Source organism: Peromyscus leucopus, chromosome 7 (genome assembly GCF_004664715.2).
Source record: "Peromyscus leucopus breed LL Stock chromosome 7, UCI_PerLeu_2.1, whole genome shotgun sequence".
Lineage (NCBI taxonomy): Eukaryota > Metazoa > Chordata > Mammalia > Rodentia > Cricetidae > Peromyscus > Peromyscus leucopus.
In genome coordinates this window covers 40,214,908-40,226,270 of record NC_051069.1, presented here as the reverse complement: position 1 = coordinate 40,226,270, position 11,363 = coordinate 40,214,908, and the positions used below count along the sequence as shown (strand labels likewise).

General features: G+C 47.3%; 2 long non-coding RNA genes across 2 annotated transcripts in view; one reads left to right on the top strand and one right to left on the bottom strand.

Annotated features, from left to right (window-relative positions):
• On the top strand, nt 1–9,594 carry LOC114699782. The gene is made up of 2 exons (XR_003735581.1): nt 1–40; nt 8,827–9,594. It is a non-coding gene; the product is annotated as an uncharacterized LOC114699782 (long non-coding RNA).
• LOC119088338 overlaps nt 971–11,363 on the bottom strand; it is a 34,940-nt gene continuing 24,547 nt past the window's right edge. Inside the window, exons 2-3 of the long non-coding RNA XR_005091986.1 lie at nt 2,200–2,467; nt 971–1,558 (exon numbers count right to left, since the gene is read on the bottom strand). This is a non-coding gene — a long non-coding RNA (uncharacterized LOC119088338). The remainder of the gene's footprint in view (nt 1,559–2,199; nt 2,468–11,363) is intronic.

The following is an 11,363-nucleotide window of genomic DNA, read 5'->3' as shown; positions in this document are numbered from 1 at the left end:
CTTTACACCAAATGCAGGATACACAAACAAGGAACCTCAGGTAAGCCATTCGGGAGGAAGGGAACCTGCAGGGTATTAGCACAGGGAGGACATCTGATCAAGGTCAGCAAGCAAGGCAACAGCCGCCCAAGGAACGGGGGTCAGGGCCCAACAGGTGCGGTCATCAGCAGTGTCTCGGAGCTCTTAGCAGAAGCCACTTTCCTTAGATTCTAGAATAGTATTTCTAATTGTGACGGACTGACCTGTGTCCCTACCAAATACTTAAGCTGAAATCCTAGCCCTCAGTACCTTGGTGAGTGGCTGTGTTTGGAGACAGGGCCTTTAAAGAATTAATTAAATCAGTATGAGGATACTGTGGTGAGCTCTAATCCAATTTGGCTTATGTTCTTGTAGAGAGAGGACATGTGGACACAGAGAGAGAGACCAGGAATTGTTCGGCACACAAGAAAGTCCATAGGAGGACACAAGGAGAAGACAGTTGTATACAAGCTGGGGTGGGGGGTGCGGAGAGGGCTCATGAGAAACCAGGCCTTGACACTGGTCTCAAAGCTTCTGGAACTGTGTGAGAGAAAATTCTCTTAAGTGTCTAGCCTTTGGCCCGGTATTTGGTTATGGAAGTCTGGTAACCAAATACTGGGAGGGCCTGTGCGTTAGAGTTTCTATTGCTGTGATAAAACCAGGACCAGAAAGCAACTTGGGGAGGAAAGGGTTTATTTTATCTTACAGCATGTAAGTCCATCCCCGAGGGAAGCCGGGGGAGGAGCCTGGAGGCAGGAACTGAAGCAGAAACCACAGAATGACTTTGCTTACTGCCTTGCTCCCCAGGCTGGACCAACCTGCTTTCTTATGGGATCCAGGACCACAAGACTGGAGGCGGCACTACCCACAGTGGGCCTAGCCCTCCCACATAAATCATCAATCTAGAAAATGTACCACAGGCTTGCCCATGGGCCTATCTCATGGAGACATTTTCTCAGTTGAAGTTCCCTTTCCCAAATGACTCCGGCTTGTGTCAGGTTGATGCAAAATTAGCCAGCACAGCCTGTGTCCCAGGCTATGGGTTTGGAACTTAACTCTGCAGGCTGGAAGCCAGTGCTTTAGATTTCTGGACGGGGAGAACTATGAAAGTCACCGTGAAGGGCTCCGCAGGGGCGATTCATTTATTTCTTCTTTCCCATGAATAATTGCAGAGGACCTCTTTTGTGACTTCTGTGATTACAGGAGCCACGGAAGTCTGGCTTCTCCCTGAACACCGCTTGCTCCTGGGGCTAACAGCACCTGGTGCACGCTGGTCAACCAGCAAACACTGTCCCATGGAAGAACGGATGTGGACCAGGTTCTAGAAATGGAAGGAATGGCAAGACAACTCGGGGCTGGACTTTGTGGAGCTTAGACTCTGGGGAGGACCAAAACTGTACGATTTGTTCTGGAAAGAGTCACTTCAGGAGGGACAGACATTACCTGGAGGCGCCGCCCTGTAGAACTCGGCAAAGAATGTTATCTGTACTTTTTCTGTTTGAGATAGCACGTGTGTCCACTGCATATGTCAAATGTGCCCCTGAATACAAAATAGAGTTAAATTATGAGTTAGCTTTGATTAAAACAGGCTTTGAGGTGGTAACCATACTGCATAGTCTAGGGTTCAGAGGCCTGGAGAACACTGGCAGGTTGGAACCGGTGCTGTCAGGAGGGGATAACACAAATGCCCTGGAAGGAAGAATCTTATGATTCACTTCTTTCCTAGCTTTATTGATAAAAAACAAAACAAAACAAAACAAAGAACATAACCCTTCAATTCTGTCCTGGAGGGAAAAAAAAATGCCTGGTTCTCTTGTTTCCACAAGGTGCCAATGGCGCCATCTCGTGGTTGAAAAAGATTCTACCTTAAGTAGAACTGTTTCCTCGGTTCATTTTCCTATGTAGTTTGTCTTGACTAAAGTTATATGTGCGCGCACTTGAAGCATGACATGGCTGCAGTTTGACACGATAAAAAATTTGTCCTCTTCTTCCTCCATCTCACAGTTTGCAGAAGCCACCCTTCCGCTTCTCTGGACACTGCTGTCTATCCCAAGTGACATTCCTGCGGTAATAATTCTACCACAGTTAACGCTTCTAAATGGACACCACTGAGGATGGAGACCGGCTTTCTTTCCATCCCTGTCATCCCCACCTCATGCTTGGCCTCTCCCCATTTCTTACCCAGAAGTGGAGCTAGGCCACCATGCCAGCTGGACAACGTGGGTGTTACAATTCTAGTCATAGCTGATCCATAGAGCAAATCGTTCCCAGCTACTTTTGCTTTGTGACTCAGCGGTGTCTCTCAGCGCTGTCCTTTTTTCCAGGGGCCTCGTTGTGATTTTTCTGCACGATCATGTTACTGGCAGTGTCTTTTCTGTTCGAAGTTTTCTTCTTCTTGTCGAACTGTTTTCTAAAACACGTGTTTTCATGTCTGGTTCTCCTCAAATATCTGGTAACGTGGCAAGAAAAAACCATAGCCCACAGTTAGGAATTGGTACCTGTCCGGCTCCCTGGAGGATTCTCTGGTTGAGTCATTTCACTGCAGAACTCGAAGCCTACAAGTTGCTTTTGAGGTAGTTAAACTCCCTGGGCACACTTTCATCTCTTGTGTGGAGGGTGGAACCCTGACCACCAGAACCGTGACGACCACAGAACCCGAACCACCAGAACCCTAACAACAGAACCCTGACCACAGAACCTTAACAACAGAACACTAACAATAGAACCCTGACCACCAGAACCCTGACCACAGAACACTAACAATAGAACCCTGACCACCAGAACCCTGACCACAGAACCCTGACCACCAGAGCTCTGACCACAGAACCCTAACAACAGAACACTGACTACCAGAACCCTGACCACAGAACCTTGACTATCAGAACCCTGACCACAATAATCCTGACCACAGAACCCTGACTATCAGAACCCTGACCACAAGAATCCTGACCACCAGGACTGTGACCACCAGAACCCTGTGCACCAGAACCCTGACCACCAGAACACAGACCACCAGAACCCTGACTACAGAGCTCTGACCATCAGAACCCTGACTACCAGGAACCTGACCACTAGAACCCTGTCCATCAGAACCATGTCCACCAGAACCCTGACTACCAGAACTCTGACTATCAGAACCCAGTTTACCAGAACACTGACCACCAGACCCTGACCACAGAACCCTGTGTACCAGAACCCAGACCACCAGAATCCTGACTACCAGAACCCTAACCACAGAAACCTGATCACCAGAACCCAGACCACCAGAACCCTTATCACCAGAACCCCGATACCAGAACCCTGACCACCAGAACTCTGACCACAGAATCATGTCCTCCATATCCCTAACCACTAGAACCCTGTCCACCAGAACCCTGACCACAGAACCCTAATATGGAGTGTGGATATAATCACCTAATCATCTCTGGGGTAAAAAAGCCATCCTTAATGGTGCTTTGTGTCTCTCAGTTCAGGACCTTGTGTTGTCTATTCTTTAGAGATGTAATCATCACCTTTCTCCAAGGGCTAGGGGACTTTTTGTTTGGGTAGGGTCAAGGAGGGGATCTGGAGGCTTCCTGATGATCTCTATGTGGACCCTCAGCCCACCAACTTCTTTTACACAGCTTCTCTCCCTCATCTATCACAGGAAGTGCCACAGATATCTATATCTTTCAGGATCTGAAGTGTCAGCTGTGTTTTTTTTTTTTCCTGAATGATTAAAAGAGTTTGCATCTGAGATATCCTCAAAGGACCATGCATTAAAACTGTGTCCCCCAGCTTGGTGCTATTGGGAAGTGGTGCACTCTTTTAGACATGGAACCTCTTGAGGAGTCTTCAGGTCATTGGAGACCTACCCTTGGAACAGACAGTTGGACTCTGGCTCTTTCTTCCTCTCTCTTCTGCCTCCTAGCCAGGAGGTGGACAGCTTTCTTTTCTATATGCTTCCATGAGGATGTGCCCACCAAGACATGCTGCCTTGCCATAGGCCAACCAGACTGGAACCTACAGAACTGTGAGCCCATGCTGTTGTTTGTTTTGACTCTTTTGGGGGGCCCGCTGCCCAGCTCCCAAATAAATCACACAGGGAAGCTTATTATTTCTTATGAATGCCTGGCCTTAGCTTGGCTTGTTTCTTGCCAGCTTTCCTAAACTTAAATGAGCTCATCTGTCTTTTGCCTCTGGGCTTTTCCCATTCTCTTACTTCTGTAAATCTTACTCTTACTCCGTGGCTTGCTGTGTAGCTGGGTGCCTGGCCCCTGGAGTCCTCCTCCTTCTCTGCTACTCCTTTTTTCCTCCCAGATTTCTCCTATATATTCTCTCTCTCTTCCAGCCCGGCCTATCTTTTCTCCTGCCTCGATGTTGGCTGCTCATTTTTTTTTTTATTAGACCATCAGGTGTTTAGACAGGCACAGTAACACAGTTTCACAGAGCTAAACAAATGCAACATAAACAAAAGTAACACACCTTAAAATAATATTCCCCAACAAGCTCAGACACACCTTTCTTTTTTTATGTGTTTATGAACTCAGGCGTTTGTTATAGCACTTGAAAGACTGACACATGGCATAGGGTAGAATGCAGGTGCTTTCTGGATTTTGGAAACACCAGAGTTGTTATCCTCAGATGTTCTTACTCTTAAAGTTTTATGCCTTTTCCAGAGCTGCCTTGTACTGGGCTGACAGAGGAGAGCCAAAGTACAAGCATTTCCATACCTTGCAATCTTCATACTGGTCGCTCGTTCAGTGGAATCATTCACTCTGTAACTACTTGTTGGCCCTTATCTCAGAAATGGACCTGAGTTGGATTTAGATGTGTGCTGAATAAAGCTGTGTTCTCTGCCCCACAGGAGATCGTTAAACACGTGGCAGGTGAATAAATTGTTAGGTAAATATATTTAGAGCAGAAATGCAGCTAATTGAGAGGATTGGGACTCTCCATGGAGGTCAGATAGGCTGTTTTCCATAATATTCCAACAAGTGACATGGTGTTGAGGGTCCCTTGCAGGTCCAGACACTGGCTTTCCTGCACAGCCACCTCCCCCCAAGAACACCCATCTCACTAATTGCCATCAAGCTTCCTGCTGCCTGGATGGGAAGGCTAATTCCTTAACTCATAGTCAGTGAGGCCCTAATCATGGTAGGAACGAAAACACACAGGACAGCTCGGTCCGCACATGGCTCTCGGCAGGAGTGAGCTGCCTGGAGAGTCAGCCCTGCTGGCTGAACCTGGAATCTGTCACGGTGGGCTGGACTGAGTGCTTTTGGTTTGGGCTATTGAGCAAGGAGGAAGGCAGTGCTCAGTGGGAGGTAAAGCTGGAGCTGTTGAATGAGGCAGCCTTTTCCTGGAAAGAGCCTAGTAGAGCAGTGGGTTCCTGTTTGCTCTGCTCTGCCCTGCTCTTCCCTCCCCTCCTCTTCCTCTTTTTTTTCCCTCTTAATGTAAAAGCTCAACATGAAGACACAAAAGGGTTGGATTTTTCTAAAAGGTTTTTTTTTTTTTTTTTTTTCCTGAGACAGGGTTCATCACTACACCGCCCTGGCTATCCTGGAACTTGCTTTGTAGACCATGCTGGCCTCACAGAGATCCGCCTGTTTCTGCCTCTGCACCACCATACCCTGCTTAAAGGGAAGTTCTTGAGACTGCGTTTACCCAAATCCCCACCCTCGGCTGCAATGGCCTGCTTGAGACTCTGGCCCGGGCTGATTGGATTGAGAGAGAGGATACTGTTGCTTCGTGGAGTGAGAGTTCTCTGCCTCTGTTGTGGATTGGAGAATTATAAGAAGGCTCAGGTCATGAGAGAGAGTCACAGAAAGAGACCCTCCTGCCTTCCTGTTGTCAGCAAATCCCTTCCCCTTGGACCTGGCAACCACCAGTGCTCCTTCAAGGAAGAGACCAAGAGCTAGGGGTGTTGGTGAGAGAGGGTCTGGATATCGTCCTCCTCTGCTAAGAGTGTCTCTGCAAGGCCAGGGGGGCACATTCTGGTGCCCATACCTTCTGTACATGGAGCCAGGGAGGATAAGGCCCTGTGTGGGCTGCACAAGGGAGAAGTGTTGGTGTAGGAGGATTGGATATGCCCTAGATCACTCCTGTTCCATGATATCAGTGTAGCTGGGGGGAGAGGGACAGACCTGACTGAGCGCCATGGGGCCGTGGGGCCACGGGGCCATGCTACCAGGCTCAGTCCTCATCCCTCTCTGCCATTGCTTTTCCTTCCTCAGCTAGTCACATACTGACACTGACATGCTGTGTGAGGGCCAGCCCGAGGAAAGCTGCTGTAATGATCGCCTTAGGAGTTCTGCCAGATCCTGTGACAGCAAGGCTCCCATGGCCTGGGGCCCCTGCCTAAACCAGGCCCCGTTTGTCTTCTCCGGGCTCCATAGAGCATCCCATCACCCCAAACCCCCATTTCCCAGCTCCAACTGTCCCCAGAGCCACTGGGACAGATTTTTCTGCCTCAGTGCTACAGCGGAGGACCAAGGGTGGCCTCCACTGTACACGGCCCGGAAGACTCAAGGTGAAGCTGAGGACTTTCAGTTCCTGGCTGTGCTTGGCGTTAGTGTTCCGAATAATGAGAGAAAGTGATGGCAAGCCGTGGTTAGCTGTTACTAGGCATTTCTACGCAGTCACGTAAGGCACACAAGGCACGCACAGTTTGCCCACTTTGGAACGGAAGGTGAGACTCAGGAAAGTTATTTAATTACCCCAAGGTCATATAGTTATGGCATGCCAAAGTCAGACCTCAAGCCCAGGATTTAGACTCAGTGTTTTTCCTATCACCCAAGCTCCCTGAGGCTCATCTGGGGCCCTTATTCTAACACGTTTCCCGCCCTTGACATCAAATCCTCATGACCTAACCCTCAGGGCCTATAGGCCCAGAATGCCAGTGCTGGGGTAAGGGTGGACTGGGAGGCCATGTTCTCTTAGAGAACATGGAGAAGGACCTGGACTTTGTGGCTGGTCCTGTGGACCAAGACTGTCCCATGACATGGGAGTAGGCATCCAGGAGTAATCTAGTGCTGTATGGGATAGGCCACAGGAACGAGGAGAGCTGTTCACATCAGCTAAGTGGCCAGAAGGATGTCGCCTGCAAGGTCACTGGACTGGCCAGAGTGCCTGTGCTTATTATGCAAATGTCAGTGATGTCCAGTGCCAGGGCTGGGTGCTGGAATCAGGAAACAGAGCCTGGTGAACAGGCTAGCCTGGGCGCAGGGTCCTGCCAAAGCAGCCTATGCACCTGCCAGCTCCTGCTGCATCTCCTGCCTCCTGGAACTTCAGTGAGACCATGGGGTGAACATCTGGGAATGTCCTTTGTCTTATCTTCTGATAGTAAAGGGACATATGCCAGACAACTGAGAATCTGAAACCAGTGTAGAGATTAGAAGGGAAAGACTGAGCAAGAGGCCACAGTCCAGCAATCCCGCTGTGCAAAATGAAGACTTGTTCTTGAGTCTGTTTGGGAACTTTGCAAAATCCTTCCCTGGGATTCTGTTGCATCCTGAACCTCTTTCCTAATTGAAGGCATTTGAATAGAGGCCTCAGCAATGAGGCCACTCAGCTTGTTCCTCAGCCTAGTTCCCTCTGATACCTGTCTCAGTTACAGGAAGCCCACCTGGTAACTCTCCAGCAAACAGAACCCCCATGTAGAAAGCACTTCCTCTGCCATTTGCCATAGATTACACAGAGCCACTGGCCATCTCTATCCAAACAATTCGTGGAAAATAGCTTTTAAAATGGCAACCATACTAAATACAAGGCTCCTCCCACTTGCCACTAATCCCCTAACAGCACAGCCTAACAAATATTTCCATTGTATTTACATTACATTAGGTATTCTAAGTCATCTAGAGATCATTTAGAATCTTGGAGAAATGTATAGCTCATACACAAACACCACACCATTTTGCACACAGAGATACTGGTGTTTGCGGGAGGTTCTGAAACCACTTCTCATGGAATAGCAAGGAACAGGAATTTAGAGACCACATGTGTCACGACAGCCCCTATGGTGCAATGGTCTCAGTGGCTATAGTGTCATCGCTCAGGCCAGCGTGTCAGGAAAATGAGAAATTGCAAGATTCCTGCCTTGATCTTGAGTGTATGCAAGACCTTTGCAAGATATATGCCGGTGACTTTTGAAAGCAATGATAACAGTCATCCTCTGTTGGTGAATGCAGACTTAGAGAAGGAAGCTGTCTCCTTGAACTAGCCAGTAGGTTATGCAAGAGATGGCTGAGAGGTACATGGATTTTGTAACATCTGTAAGCAAAGCACCTGTAGTTCCATGTATATCACCCAATGAGTGTGTGTGTGTGTGTGTGTGTGTGTGTGTGTGTGTGTGTGTGTGTAAGTGCTAATAGGAACATGATATCCAGAACAGAGGAGGTGATAGCCCTGTCCTGTTGGGGCTAGCTGTAGTGAGCCCCAAAGGCCAGATTTTAAAGAAGACTCTAGGCAGGCTAGAGTGTTTGGGAGTCTGGGGGAGAAAATGTAGGAAACGTGGGCAAGCCAGAGGTGACTGGTAACTTCTAAATGTGTGAAGTTGGTGAATCTGAACCTTGTTTGCATCGTAAGGAGGCACCTGCCTGGAGACATGGGGTGAGCGTAGGGAGGTCCAGAGCTCCCCCAAATCCTGATATGTTATCCAGCGGTCAAAAAATACTGCAGTGGTCAAGGTCACAGATTTTGTGTAAAGTTGGTCAGTACTACCACTGTTTTGGAAGAGTTTGCAATCCTTCTAAAGTGAATCCTACTAAACCTGTTTCTTAATTGCTATGATGATGATTTAGAAATCACTCTCTGCTTCCTTTCCAGGGAGAAGACACCAACAGCAGAGTAACTTTAGGGTGTTTGGGAACTTCAGGATGGAAAACAGCTGGTCATCTTCATTTAAGGACCTCGCCTCCATGTCTCAATGTGCCCTTCTCATGAGTAAAGCTTCCCAGAGCAGGTGGATGGGAACCTAGGAGTCCTAATGCCACTTTATCCAACTCTAATGAGAATGATTTCCCTCAACCAGCAAGCATTCTAAAGTCCTTGGGGTTGTCAAGTGCACAGCCCCCTGGGCTAGCTCACTCTGAGGAGAGGGCCATCAACCTCAGCTACGGTCATTACACACAGTCTTCACAAAGAGGATAGTCAGCAGTGAGGTCCTACTCAAGGGACAGGAGCTGGAGATACCATTGCTGCTTAGGATAGATGAACAATTGCTTGAGGGGACTGACCATAGCCCACCCAGACTCAAGCATATCTGAGACAGAAGGCCTCCAGAGCTCTGCTGATGGACAGATTTTTTTTTCTTTTTCTGCAAAGTCTGGTCCAGGGGAAGGAGGCCAGCCAGTCTGCAGCCAGCTGGAACCAGTGCTTTATGACTGGTGTGAGTCACTGAGCTCTGCAAATAGCATGTTGTGTACATGACAGCATGGCTTACTGGATGCACCCACTGCCCAGGAGGAGAATTTCAAATCTGTCAAAAACATACTGGAGATGCCGGAATAGGAAATGTATCTGTAAATATAAAATTCTGGTAATAACATGACAAAATTGAAGATGGGAAATAAAGACTAAGGAGAAGTGAGCATCCATGCTTTTGCATTCTGAGTACTTGTCACCCTCTAGAGAGACACAACACTCAGAAGTCAAAATCCCAATGGCATGACATCGTGTTCTTCAGCCATCTTGTCCCTACTTAACTCTGCCCTGCCCACCCACCATCATCCTGTCTCTAAACGAGTGTTTTTTCCTGTGAGGACTCTGACACTGCCCAGCAGCATCACTCATCAGTTCTCCCTTTTCCAAGCCATCTGCCATAATTTTCCTTTCTTACTGTGCCATGTCAACATGACTGGGTGAGAACCCTTCCCAACATTTCCAGCTGGAAGCAACCTCTCTTCTGTGCATCCCTATCACTTCCTGGGCATTGATGCTTTTCTGTGCTCATCATTGTCTTAGCCTCACAAAATGTTGCACTCCAGAAATACAGGGGCCGTGTTTTATCATCTTGTGATCCTCTAAGTCATTAGGACGGTGCCTTTTATTTAGTGGGCCCCTTAACAAGCTGTGGACAAAATCGTGAAAACTCCTCCATTTAATTCTCTCTCTCTCTCTCTCTCTCTCTCTCTCTCTCTCTCTCTCTCTCTCTCCGAATGCTTTGTTACATTTCTCATATATGGCTTTCTTAAAACCTTTCAGCTTGAAACAGAGATAACATTGATCTTTACTTAGTCTCACCTCGATGGGCTCTTTAGTTCTCTATAGCAAACATATTCTTCCTGCCTGACAAAGACCATAAGAAAATCAAGCCTCAAAGATAAAAGAACCTGTCTGCAGGCAAGATGTCTACCTGCACAATAGTGGCACAACTGTTATAGGGGTAACCAACTGCTTTCTCATGGATTTAAATCCTACTGCACACACAAAAAATCCATGCCTAGTGCTGTAAATCTGTCAAAAAAATAATGGTGGAAAAGGTCTCAGGCCCTAGGGAGGAACTTACTACTGTTGTGTAGTTTAATAGTCACAGTGCCAAGGGGCTTCTAAATATTTATGTTTATGCCCATAAACAAATGTTACTTGCAGCCTTAATCAGAGAAGTTTCTCTTTGCAAATAATGGTAGTGAATGCAGAGACCCATGGCTTTTTAAGTTGCCAAGAGCAAGAGATTGTTGAGTGCTTAGCAGTAAGCAAAACATTTATGTCACCATCTCCAAGTTCAGGGATCATTGCCGAAAAGAGAGCAGAAAGAATACAAAGAACCAGAAGACAGGGAGAAGGGCTGTGAAATCCTGTCTTCTGGTCAAGGCAGAGCCAATGTAGTCATGACCTCAAAGCAACCACAGCTGCAATGGGCTTACACAGACTGGGATTATCGAGTCATTCATGGGTTGGAGAAGGGTCCATTAGGTCTCTTCATGATCAAGTATTGTCTTCTGATGGATTCAAAGGAGGGGCAGTAGGTCTTCAGTTGTATATCCACTGAGGAACCTACCAGGCTCCAGTGGATAGTTCCAAATGCATGGTCACAGAGACAATCCTAGTTAGACTTAGTAGGTGTCAAAAACAAACAAACAAACAAACAAACAAATAAATAAATAAATAAATAAGGAAGGAGGGAAGGAAAGAAAGAAACAAGCAAAGAAAGAAAGATATGGATGTTTAAAAGGCAATCATAGGAAGGGGGTCAGTAGGGGAGGGAGGAAGATTAGAGAGCATGGGGATTATGGTAATCAGAAGGGACCTGATATAGTATGAAATTGTCAAGGAACGAATATAAATTAAAAGATAAAAATTCAGTGAAGCCCCTTTGTTCTGCCCCTTCAGAAGCGGAGAGGCCTATGGATGGTAGATTTTTC